This window comes from Neovison vison, chromosome 13, assembly GCF_020171115.1.
Source record: "Neovison vison isolate M4711 chromosome 13, ASM_NN_V1, whole genome shotgun sequence".
Classification (NCBI taxonomy): domain Eukaryota; kingdom Metazoa; phylum Chordata; class Mammalia; order Carnivora; family Mustelidae; genus Neogale; species Neogale vison.
Window position 1 is genome coordinate 149451831 of NC_058103.1, and position 12609 is coordinate 149464439.

General features: G+C 38.9%; 1 protein-coding gene across 1 annotated transcript in view; it reads left to right on the forward strand.

Annotated features, from left to right (window-relative positions):
- ADAMTSL3 (ADAMTS like 3) overlaps positions 1-12609 on the forward strand; it is a 347085-nt gene that overhangs the window by 169897 nt on the left and 164579 nt on the right. The gene's annotated exons all lie outside the window — the stretch shown is intronic.

The following is a 12609-nucleotide window of genomic DNA, read 5'->3' on the forward strand; positions in this document are numbered from 1 at the left end:
TCCAATTTTCCCAGCACTATTTATTGAAGAGACTGTCTTTTTTCCACTGGATAAATTTTCCTGCTTTGTTGATTATTTGACCATAGGGAGGAGGGCCCATATCTAGGCTCTCTACTCTGTTCCATCGGTCTGTGTGTGTGTGTGTTTGTGCTAGTACCATGCTGTCTTGGTGATCACAGCTTTGTAGTAAAACTTGAAATCAGGCAAGGTGATGCCCCAGCTTTGTTTTTCTTTTTCAGTATTTTCTTAGCCATTCGGGGTCTTTACTGGTTCCATACAAATTTTAGGATTGTTTGTTTTAGCACTTTGAAAAATGCTGGTGGAATTTTGATTGGGTTGGCATTGAAAGTATAGATTTCTCTGGGCAGTATAGACATTTTAACAACATTTATTCTTCCAATCCATGAGCATGGAATGTTTTTCCATCTTTTTGTGTCTTCTTCAATTTCTTTCATGAGTTCTGTAGTTTCTTGAATACAGATCTTTTACCTCTTTGGTAGGTTTATTCCCAGGTATCTTATGGTTCTTGATGCTATAGTAAATGGAATCGATTCTCTAATACCCTTCTCTCCTTTTCAGAAGTGGTTGTCAGTTTATGAATTTGACATTCCCTGCCTTTGTCATTGGCATATCTCATTGGTCTCACCTCCAGCTACAAAAGGCAGCACGCACAGTCCTCCACCTGTGGGACTGGTGTCTCCATACACGGACTTTCCCTTCCTTCACCTCCCTCCTACCTGCACAGAGTGACAGGTGAACTTGATCAAAACTGGGTACCCCACTTTGAAAAGTTGTCAGCCCCCACTCTGCACAGGGTCCACAGACCACCTCCTTCTAGTGTAAATGACACTGAGTGGTGATGGGCATTTGAGCACATTCTCAAACACTGTTGTTTCTCAGCTTACAAAATGGTTTCACAACTATGGTCCCATTCTTTCCAATGTTTCCATCAGGCTGTTATTATTATTCACATTAGCATTTATTGAGATACGTTCCTTCCTTTTAAAAAACACACCTTTGTTCCTTGGGAATGGACGGTGTTGGGGGCTGAGAGGGTGTGTTTTCACCTAATGAACAGAAAGAGTTGGGCTCCTGGGTGGCTCAGTGGGTTAAGCCTCTGCCTTTGGCTCAGGTCATAATCTCAGGGTCCTGGGATCGAGTCCCAGGCTCAGGCTCTCTGCTCAGCAGGGAGTCTGTTTCCTTTCCTCTCTCTCTGCCTGCCTGTCTGCCTACGGTGATCTCTGTCAAATAAATAAATAAATAAATAAATAAATAAATCCTTAAAAAAAAAAAAAGAACAGAAAGAGAAAATAAATGCAGGGTCAAGGAAAGTAATAGGAAAAATGCTTGATGGAAACTTTTATTCAGCCAAAAACCTCCAACCGACTAAATTTAAAAAATTGAAAAACAAAAACCAGCAATGGAACAGTAGGAATGAGCTTGTCAAAGGGGGAGTAAAGCTTCTCTTTTCTTGTAACACCATGGAATGGACATATTTGGGTTGTTGCTGTTCTAGTTGGACATTATAGTGAAAGTAAACAATCTGACATAAATTACAGTCCTTCTGGGCTGAAACTGATGTTTATTGATTAGTTAATATTGTGTGGACAGTTTACTTCCTGTACATCTTGCTACTTAGCAAAACTGTGAGCTGCAGCAGGAAATGAGACATAGAAAAAAAATGATGGAACAGCTGGATTTGAGCATTTATGTGTGGGAGGGAAGCCCGTGGAAGCAAATGTAATGGATCCTTAGGTCAGCCCAGTGATTGCAAAATCAAACAAGCGAAACCCACGAAGTGGAAGTCTGTAATGAACGTTCTTCTGATGAGTGAGTTTGGGTTTACACAATTCTGATCGGGTCTCACAGCAGAAGTTCAGGCTCAGAGTGTAGCTTTTGGTTCTAGCTTCAGCTTTACGGCCTTGGAACTCTGCGATCTTGGGGAAGTCATTTAAACATGGGGGGGAAAATCCAGTTTTCTTACTTGTAGGTAAGGGCTTTTATTAGGATAAAAGAGGTGTAATTTACCTCCAATTACCTGGCATCACTCTTGGGGCATAGCAGGTGCTCAGGGAGGTCTGAATGACTTACACGAACCCAACCCTACTGGTGGTGAAGTTCCCTTCTAAGCCTCATACATATAGTAGCTCTCAAAACCCCCTTGAAACAAGTATGCTTATTGTCCTCATTTTACAGGTGTAACTGAGGCTCAGAGAAGGTAAGAAACGTGCCCAAGTTCACAGAGCATTTGTAAGTGGCAGCGCTGGTATTTCCAGCCAAGTTGTCTGGCTCCAGAATCCGTGACCTTAACCACCCATCCACGCTGCCTTTCCAGGTGGTTTGTAGGGTAACAATAATGCAGAGGATGTGTAACATGTGACAAGAAGAGGTCCCTGACAGCGAGTAGCAGTATCAAAACTCACCCCAAATTTCAAGTAAAAATTTTTGGAATAGTTCAAACACTGAAAGTGTTCAACTGAATCAAACACCCATCACCACCACCATCACCACGAAATCTGAATGTTCCCGGACAGAGGGACCTGTTGCCGTCAACACTGTGGGATTGTTCTGGACATTAGAGTCTACACCATTAGAAGGTATATCACAAAGCAGCCTCATGACCAGATCTGATCGGTGGCCTCTTTTGCAAACTTGCAGTAGGAGACTTTAAGTGGTCTATACTTAGCCTGTGCTGAAGCCCAGCTAGCAGACTGCTCCCACGGTATTTACAAGTGATTCCTCTCTCCGTCCTGGTGTCTAGCTCTGGGTAGTTCAGAGACTGAAGGGGAATCGACCGGGAGGCTGTTTGGGATTTAAAAGTGGCCCACTGGGGCGCCTGGGTGGCTCAGTGGGTTAGAGCCTCTGTCTTCGCTCTGTCTTCGGCTCAGGTCATGATCTCGGGGTCCTGGGATCGAGCCCCACATCGGGCTCTCTGCTCAGCAGGGAGCCTGCTTCCCTTCCTCTCTCTGCCTGCCTCTCTGCCTACTCGTGATCTCTTTCTGTCAAATAAATAAATAAAATCTTTAAAAAAAAATAAAAGTGGCCCATTGTGATAGACAAGACAGACAAAGCATGCTAGCAGTATCTGTATCAAAGCTAGCAGAATCTCAGGCAAAAAGAAAAAAAAAACACTCAAATCAAAGATGAGTATTTTATATCCATCAATGAGAAAAATTGGTCTTAAAAATTTGCATGCAATTGCCATTACATCAAAATACATAAAGCAGAAAAAAGTATGGGAAGAAATTGAAAGAAGTTAAACCGCTGTTAAGTCAGTAAAAATTACACGTAGGGTTTGCACAGTGTAATTATAGTTATATTAACCGGTATCACGGAATTGCATTTTGAAGGAATATACAGTCTTTTCAAGCAGCTATGGACCGTATACAAAAACCGATTCTATGCTAGACTCCAAAGAAGATTGTGAAAAAAGATCTTAGTGAAACAGAAACCGCCAGAAGAGACCTCGCCCCGCAGCTGCTCACAGCCACCCCTTGCTCCCTCCGGCTACAGAGGCACGAGTGTGTCTTCCTTTCCAGGGCGAATTCATCTCCCCATCTGCGTCCTGGACTCCAGCCCCTCTGCTTCCTCAGAGATCCCACTCCACCCATCATCCCTTGTGTCTCCTCCATCTCTCTCTCTCTTCCTTTCCCATCAGGGTTAAAAGAGATCCCAGATTTCTTCCATCTTAAATACAAGTATAATTTTTTTTTAATCTAAGTGGAATCAACATACAGTGTTATATTAGCTACAGGTGCACGATAGAGTGATTCAACGGTTCTGTACATTTCTTAGTGCTCATCACAGTAGATGTCCTCTCGGGCCCCTTCACCGCTGTCACCCACCCCCGAACCCCCTCCCCTCTGGCAACCACCAGTGTGTTCTTGGTCTCTCTCTTTTTTTCTTTGTTTGTTCATTTGATTCTTAAATTCCACATGCGAATGAGATCATATGGGATTTGTCTTTCTCTGGCTTATTTCACTTAGCATCATACTCTCTAGCTCCGTCCATGTCATTGAAAATGGCAAGCTTTTGTTCTTTTTCGTAATGGAATGATAATTCCTGTGTGTGTGTGTATGCGATGTGTGTGAGATAAATATGTAGGTATCTCTCACATCGTCTTTATCCTTCCATATCTTGGCTCTTCTAAATAAAGCTGCAGTAAGCCTAGGGGTGCCTATATCTTTTCAAGTTGGTATTTTCATTTTCTTGGGGTAAACACCCAGTATGGAATTAGTGGATTATATGGTAGTTCTACTGTTAATTTTTTAAGGAACCTCCATACGGTTTTCCACCGTGGCTGCCCCAGTTTGCGTTCCCACCCACAGTGCACGAGGCTCCCCTTTCTCCACGTCCTCACTAGCCCTTGTTATTTCCTGTTTTTGCATCGAGCCGTTCTGACAGGGGGAGGTGGTGTCTCACTGGTTTTCTTTGTACTTCCCGGATGATGAGTGATATCAACAGGCTTGTGTGTGAATTATATATAAAATACGTATGTATTTTAAATTCTCCACAGCGTTCGCCACCACCCGAATCTTTCCCCTACCTTTGCCGACAGAGTTTGGAAAACCTGCTTGTACTTCTCGTCTCTCTACGCCTCCATCCATCATTTTGTTTTTCAAGCCACAGCTTTCTGTGCCCACTGCGTAACTGAAGCTGCTTTCACAAAACCCGTTAACAGTTCTTACCGCTGTGGAGACTTTAGTCCTGCTGCCCCCCGCCCCAGCGCCCTCAAAATCCTCTCTCTTACTAGAGTTCCAGAGTTCTTCCTGCCTTTCTGGTCAGAGTCAGAGCGTCGCCATTTCCTGCAGGATGGTGAAGAACTGCTGACAGGTCGGTGACTATGGGGCAGTCCTCCCTTACTGTCACGGTGACCTGGAGTTGTCCTCTCTACGCCCCGCTCAGAATCCGTGCCATGCAAAGCAGGGCTCCTCCTGGGGGCTGCTAGATTGGCAGGTTCTTGGGCACCACCCGAAACTTCTGGGTCAGGATTTCTGTGGGGTGGGGCAGGGATCTGTGTTTTAACAAGCTCTCCAGGTGCTTCGGGAAGGTACGGCCCTATAAAAGTATCACAGAGCCTTGAGGTATCAAATTGTGTGGGAGAGTTACGGAAATGGGAGGGCATTGAGCTTTGGAGGAGAAGACATTAGATGCTGGATCATGTAGATTTCTTTTCCCATAATTCTAAGGACACTAAATCCTTTACAGTGGTCCCTTCTAGGTTGCCCCCATTCCAAGCCTTGCCCAGCTGCTCTACCGTGTGTAATTCTCTCCAAGTTTAATATGGTGGACAACTGGGGATTCGTAGCCTTCTACACAGAAGAAAATTTGTTCCCAGATTGGAGCATTCTGGCTAAAATCAAACGCCAAGGGTTCTGGTCTGAGAGGTTTCCCTTGAGTGTGTAATGTCGTGGGTGATAGTTGAAGCACACAGACGCAGACACACATCCAGACACACACACACACTCAGACGCACACACACTGCAAACATCTGGAATACAAGCAACTACTAGTAGTTATTATACCTCTAACGCACAGAATTGGTCTGAAGTTTGTGAGGTCATAGGGGTAACTTTTCCTTCTACTTTCTATCCTCCTGTGCCTTTTTGTATTTCTACAGAAAAATTCTTTCATTTTGCCATAATAAATTATTAATATATATTATACATACTCAACGGTTTCCCCCTACCCCAAGGAGAAAATGCACTAATATGATAACATATTGGTGTTGTGATTCATTCATGACTTGCTTATTTTCTTTGCCTGGATATTCTAAATTTTCTGCAATAAACACACAGCATGTTATATACATAATACAAATGTGTCTTGAAAATGGATGTGCTTTGGAATGCTTTCCAGAGCTGATGAAAACCTATTTGGGCACGTCCCTTGGGTTTAGCACTCTTTCGAAATATTTATGACCTCAGACTGTAGTGTCTGTGCATAATATAACACAGAACTTCTGCACATTTATGCCTTTGAAGGTAAGACAGAATTGATACTTACATAAAATTTTTGTTACAACTTAATTTTATCACTGAGCTTTTGGGCCTGTTGGTTCTCAAAAGTCTACTTTATTTTCTTAAAATGTTGACCTAGAAAAACATGCCATGATTTATTTAACCAGACCCATATTAATGAACGTTTAGGGTATTTTCTTAGTTTTGCTAGGCTTCACATTTATACAAGTTTATTTTTGATTATATGTTTTTATTTGTCAAAGATATTGCCAATTTTTCCTCCAGTAAGATTTACTGCTATCTTCACAAATTAAAATTTATGAGAGCATTTCATTTTTATTAATGGAATAAATGAATATATCTTATTTTCAATCTGAATTTCTGTGATTACCACCGAGTTGGGCATCTTTTCATAAGCTTCTTATAATTTTAATTCTTTTTCCTTTGAACTGTTTTTCAAGCATTTGGCCAATTTTCTTGTTAACTTATTTTTTTTCTTATTTGCTTGTAAGTAATTATAATTTTTTCTGTCTTTGACAATTTTATGTTTAAATTTTATATCAAATGAATTAATCTTTTCCTTTTCATTTTCTCAAGGCATATTTATGTCTAGAGAGAGATTTAACATTTTCTTTTTGTAGGTCATGCTCATTCTTAAAAAGTTTATTCCAACATATTCCATCATTTTTTCTTGCCATTGCAAATGGGATATTTTCTTCCATTATGTTTTCTGATTATTGTGGTATTTCTGAAATCTACTAACTTTTGAACATAGACACACCTAGAAGATATTGGAGGTTCAGCTCCAGATCACTGTAATAAAGTGAATATCATGGTAAATTAGTTAAGTGAATTTTTGGTTTCTCAGTGCATATGAAAGTTATGTTTACACTATATCATAGTCTATGAAATGTGCAATAGCATTATATCTTAAAAAAAGCATATACCTTAATTAAAATACTTTACTGCTAAAAAATCCTGTTATCTGAGCCTTTAGTGAGTCGTAGTCACTGATCATAGATCACCATAACAAATATAATAATAATGAAAAAATTTGAAATATTGTGAGAATTACCAAAATGTGACAGAATAAAGTGAGCAAATGCTATTGGATAGATGGCACCCATAGACTTGCTGAATGCAGTGTTGCCACAAATCTTTACTTTGTTTTAAAAAGAAGAAAAGAAAAGAAAGAAAAAAAGCAATATCGACAATATGCAAATAAAATGAGGTATACACATATTAATCTCTTCCTGATTTCTAGTGCTTAGACTATTTTTTCTTGCCCAGTTACTTTGGCTAGTCTCCCTAAAGATTCTAAATCAAGTGGTGGTAATTAACATCCCTGCATTTTCCCATTTAAGTAACAGTGTTTGTAGTATTTAAGCATAAAGCATATTAATCATATTACTGGCATTCTTTTTTAAGTGGGCTCCACATCCAGGAGTCCAACCAGGGCTTGAACTCACAACCCCAAGATTGAGACCTGAGCTGAGATCAAGAGTCAGATGTTTAACTGACTGAGCTATTCAGGCTTCCCATTATTGGCATTTAAAAATCACGTTACAAACATTGATTTATTTTATTTACTGAGAGTTCTTTTTTAAAAATCAGGAATAGCTAATGAATTATACCAAGAAAATTTTTAGAATCTATTCTCTTAGCCACTTTTAGATATACCATACAGCAGTGTTAACAGTAGCCATCACCAAAATTTCATTAGAGAGTCTGAAAAAGGCTTTGGAAGCAAATTTTCAGGTAATTATAATGTGTTACTTTGGTATTTATTATTAATTTTTTAATTTAGTGTAGTTGACACACAATGTTATATTAGTTTTAGGTGGACAGCGTAGTGATTTGATACATTTTTATTACTTCTAAATAGAAGTATTTCATGACAAAGAAGTCAGATGTGAATAAAAATTCAAAAAGTTGTCTGTACTCTGTGTCTTTCATTGATCACTGTAATAAAGTGATAAAGTTTAAATTAAAATACATTTTTAATGTATTTTAAAAATTTAAATATGTATTTAAAATACATATTTAATGTATAAAAATAAATTTTTATATTAAAATAAAGTTTACTTTTTTATCTTAAATAATACCAGTGAAGTTCATAGTTTGATTATTGTCCTTAACATGTTGGCCAGCCTCAGCCTATAAAGAATGTAGTCACTCTAACTCTGCTTGGAGATCCTTGTCACCCTCTAATAGTATAAATGCCATCTTAAAATCTGAAGCCATTGGACAATTAACTGATCAATTTTTAAAAATAACATTGGAATCAATTCTCTAATTTCCCTTTCTGTATTTTCATTGTTAGTGTATAAGAAAGCCACTGATTTCTGCACATTGACTTTGTATCCTGCCACGTTGCTGAATTGCTACATGAGTTCTAGTAGTTTGGGGGTGGAGTCTTTTGGGTTTTCCATATAAAGAATCATGTCATCTGCGAATAGAGAGAGTTTGACTTCTTCATTGCCAATTTGGGTACCTTTTATTTCTCTTTGTTGTCTGATTGCTGTTGCTAGGACTTCTAATACTATGTTGAACAAGAGTGGTGAAAGTGGGCATCCTTGTCTTGTTCCTGATCTCAATGGGAGGGCTGCAAGCTTTTTCCCATTGAGGATGATATTTGCTGTGGGTCTTTCATAGATTTTATGAAGTTCAGGAATGTTCCCTCTATCCCTATACTTTGAAGAATTTTAATCAGGAACGGATGCTGGATTTTGTCAAATGCTTTTTCTGCATCAATTGAGAGGACCATGTGGTTCTTCTCTCTTCTCATATTAATTTGTTGTATCACATTGATTTGCGAATGTTGAACCATCCTTGTAGCCCAGGGATGAATCCCACCTGATCATGGTGGATAATCTTTTCAATGTGCTGTTGGATCCTGTTGGCTAGGATCTTGTTGAGAATCTTAGCATCCATATTCATCAGTGATATTGGTCTGAAATTCTCCTTTTTGGTAGGGTCTTTGACTGGTTTGGGGATCAGGGTAATGCTGGCTTCATAGAAAGAGTCTGGAAGTTTTCCTTCTGCTTCAATTTTTTGAAACAGCTTCAGGAGAATAGGGGTTATTTCTTCTTTGAAGGTTTGGTAGAATTCCCCAGGGAATCCATCAGGTCCTGGGCTCTTGTTTTTTGGGAGGTTTTTTTTTTTTTTTTAAAGATTTTATTTATTTATTTGACAGAGAGAGATCACAAGTAGGCAGAGAGGCAGGCAGAGAGAGAGAGGAGGAAGCAGGCTCCCTGCCGAACAGAGAGCCCGATGCGGGACTCGATCCCAGGACCCTGAGATCATGACCCGAGCCAAAGGCAGTGGCTTAACCCATTGAGCCACCAATCTCATTACTAGATATCAGTCTATTGAGGTTGTCGATTTCTTCCTGGTTCAATTTTGGGAGTTTATAATTTTCCAGGAATACATCCATTTCATCTAGGTTGCTAAGCTTATTGGCATATAACTGTTGATAATAACTTCTGATGATTGTTTCTACTTCCTTGGTGTTAGTTGTTATCTCTCCCTTTTCATTCATAATTTCATTAATTTGGGCTTTTTCTCTTTTCTTTTGGATTAGTGTGGCCAATGGTTTATTGATCTTATTGATTCTTTCAAAAAACCAGCTTCTAGTTTCATTGATACGTTCTACTGTATCTCTGGTTTCTACCTCATTGATTTCAGCTCTAATCTTGATGATTTCCCTTCTTATGTGTGGAGCTGGTTTGATTTGTTGTTGATTCTCCAGTTCTTTAAGGTGTAGAGACAGCTGCTGTGTTCTGGATTTTTCAATTTTTTTGAGGGAGGCTTGGATGGCTATGTATTTCCCCCTTAGGACCGCCTTTGCTGTATCCCATAGGTTTTGGACCGAAGTGTCTTCATTCTCATTGGTTTCCATGAATTGTTTTAGCTCTTCTTTGATCTCCTGGTTGATCCAAGCATTCTTAAGCAAGGTGGTCTTTAGCTTCCTGCAATTGCACTCCTTGGTATTTACCCCAAAGATACAGATGTCGTGAAAAGAAAGACCATCTGTACCCCAATGTTTATAGCAGAAAGGATGAATACCCAACTTTTGTAGCAACATGGACGGGACTGGAAGGGATTATGCTGAGTGAAATAAGTCAAGCAGAGAGAGTCAATTATCATATTGTTTCACTTATTTGTGGAGTATAACAAATAGCGTGGAGGACATGGGGAGTTAGAGAGGAGAAGGGAGTTGGGGTAAATTGGAAGGGGAGGTGAACCATGAGAGACTATGGACTCTGAAAACAATCTGAGGGGTTTGAAGTGGCGGGGGGGGTGGGAGGTTGGGGTACCAGGTAGTGGGTATTATAGAGGGCACGGATTGCATGGAGCACTGGGTGTGGTGAAAAAATAATAAATACTGTTATGCTGAAAATAAATAAAAAATAAAGAAATAACATTGGAGAATAAAATCAATATATTCTTTTTTTTTCTTTTTTTTCCCAATTTATTTATTTTCAGAAAAACAGTATTCATTATTTTTTCACCACACCCAGTGCTCCATGCAAGCTGTGCCCTCTATAATACCCACCACCTGGTACCCCAACCTCCCACCCCCCCGCCACTTCAAACCCCTCAGACTGTTTTTCAGAGTCCATAGTCTCTCATGGTTCACCTCCCCTTCCAATTTACCCAAATTCCCTACTCCTCTCTAACGCCCCTTGTCCTCCATGCTATTGGTCAATATATTCTTATTATATAAAATTTAGAAAATACAGAAAATTCATAAGGAACAACACAAAAAACATTCATATTCCTAGACCCAGAGAAGCACTAGTGACATGATGGTGTGTGTGTCTGCAGATGTGTGTATATTTACCATCCTAAATAGTCTTTGTCACTTCCTACTCTATCAGGGACCTAGTTCTATGTTGGTATACGTAGACTGACTTGGTCTTTCTGATGAATATGTCAACATTTATTTAACAAACCCTCCATTCATAAATGTTTATGTGGTTTCCAATGTCCATTGTTATTTCAAAAATGCTGCAGTAAATATTGCAAAGAGTTGTGATTTTAGGTGTATAAAATATATTGAACATCCATCTTTGCACAATTGTAAAATTTTTTTCATAGGAAAAGTTCTGGTAAAGGCAGTTGTGGAATCAAATGGGAGGCATATTAAAATTTTTGGTTGATATTGCCAAATTGCCTTTCACAAACATGTTGCCAATTACACTCCCACTCATAGTTTTAGCAACGGTTTTCTCCAGTTTTTCCAATGTGGGATGTTATCAGTCTTTGTAATTTGCTAAAAGGTTGGATTAAAACTTTCAAGTGTATTTTTATTATATTACTTTTGTATAACTCTGAGCATTTTCTTATGTTTATGAGTTATTTTTAATTTACTATGAAATACCTTCTCGGGGCACCTGGGTGGCTCAGTGGATTAAAGCCTCTGCCTTCAGCTCAGGTCATGATCCCAGGATCCTGGGATCGAGCCCCACATCGGGCTTTCTGTTCGGCAGGGAGCCTGCCGCCTCCTCTCTCCTCTCTCTCTGCCTGCCTCTTTGCCTACTTGTGATCTCTGTCTGTCAAATAAATAAATAAAATCTTTAAAAAAAAGATACCTTCTCATATATCCATCAGTTGAAAGATATGTGTTATTGTCTTATTTTCCTTTCTTTCCTATAGATTTTACTTCATATATTTTTGTACCACTTATCTAAAGCATATATGAAGGTCATGATAGCAGAATTATCCCCTAGATTATTTTGAAGTGATGTTCCTTTATTTGATGTATTTTTGCCTTGAGTTAAACTTTGTGTGGCAATCATACGTGATTCCTATTTTATTTTTGTATATATTTGCCTAGAGTATAAATTTTAAATCTTAGACCTTTATTCTTCTAAATTAAGACTGTTTTTAAAAACGTAATCACAAAGCCATTATTATATCTAAAAATTAGTAGTAATTCCTTAATGTCATCAGATACCCAGTCTGTGTTCATTTGTCTCAGATCATCTCATAAATACTATCTTATAGTTTACTTGTTTGGATTAAATATGGTTTCCTTTATTTCTCTGAGCATATTTAATATAGTTTATTTAAAGCTTTTGTCTAAAATTCCAACTCTGGGCTTACTCAGAGACAGTTTCTATTGGTTGTTTTTTTTTCCTGTGTATGGGCCATATTTTCTTGTTCTTTTGTAGGTTTTGTAACTTTTTTGTTGAAAACTGGACATTCTAAATATAATGTTGCATGTCTGGAAATCAAATTCTATACCCCTCCCCAGTTGTTGTTTGTTGCTCCTATGTGTTAAGTAACTTTTTAAATCCATTTTGTAAAGTCTGTATTCTTTGTCACATGTTGCTATTGAAGTCTCTGCTCGATTGGTTTAGTGGTCAAGTAATAATTCAATAGAGACTTAAAATGTCTAAAATCAATAAGTCTTCATTAAGGGGCTCTGTATGTGTGTTAAAGCACAGTTCAACACTCCACCAGACAGCTGACAACTCTATTATAGCTTTCACTTCCTGCTTATTGCAGAGTCTCAAGGTCAGCCAGAGGTGAGAATTTAGGGCCTTCTCAGGTCTTTTCTGAGTATGCACACGACCCTCTGCATATGTGTGGCCTTCTAGATTCCCCGGAGTATGTTGGCACTTTTCAAAGCCCCGATGTG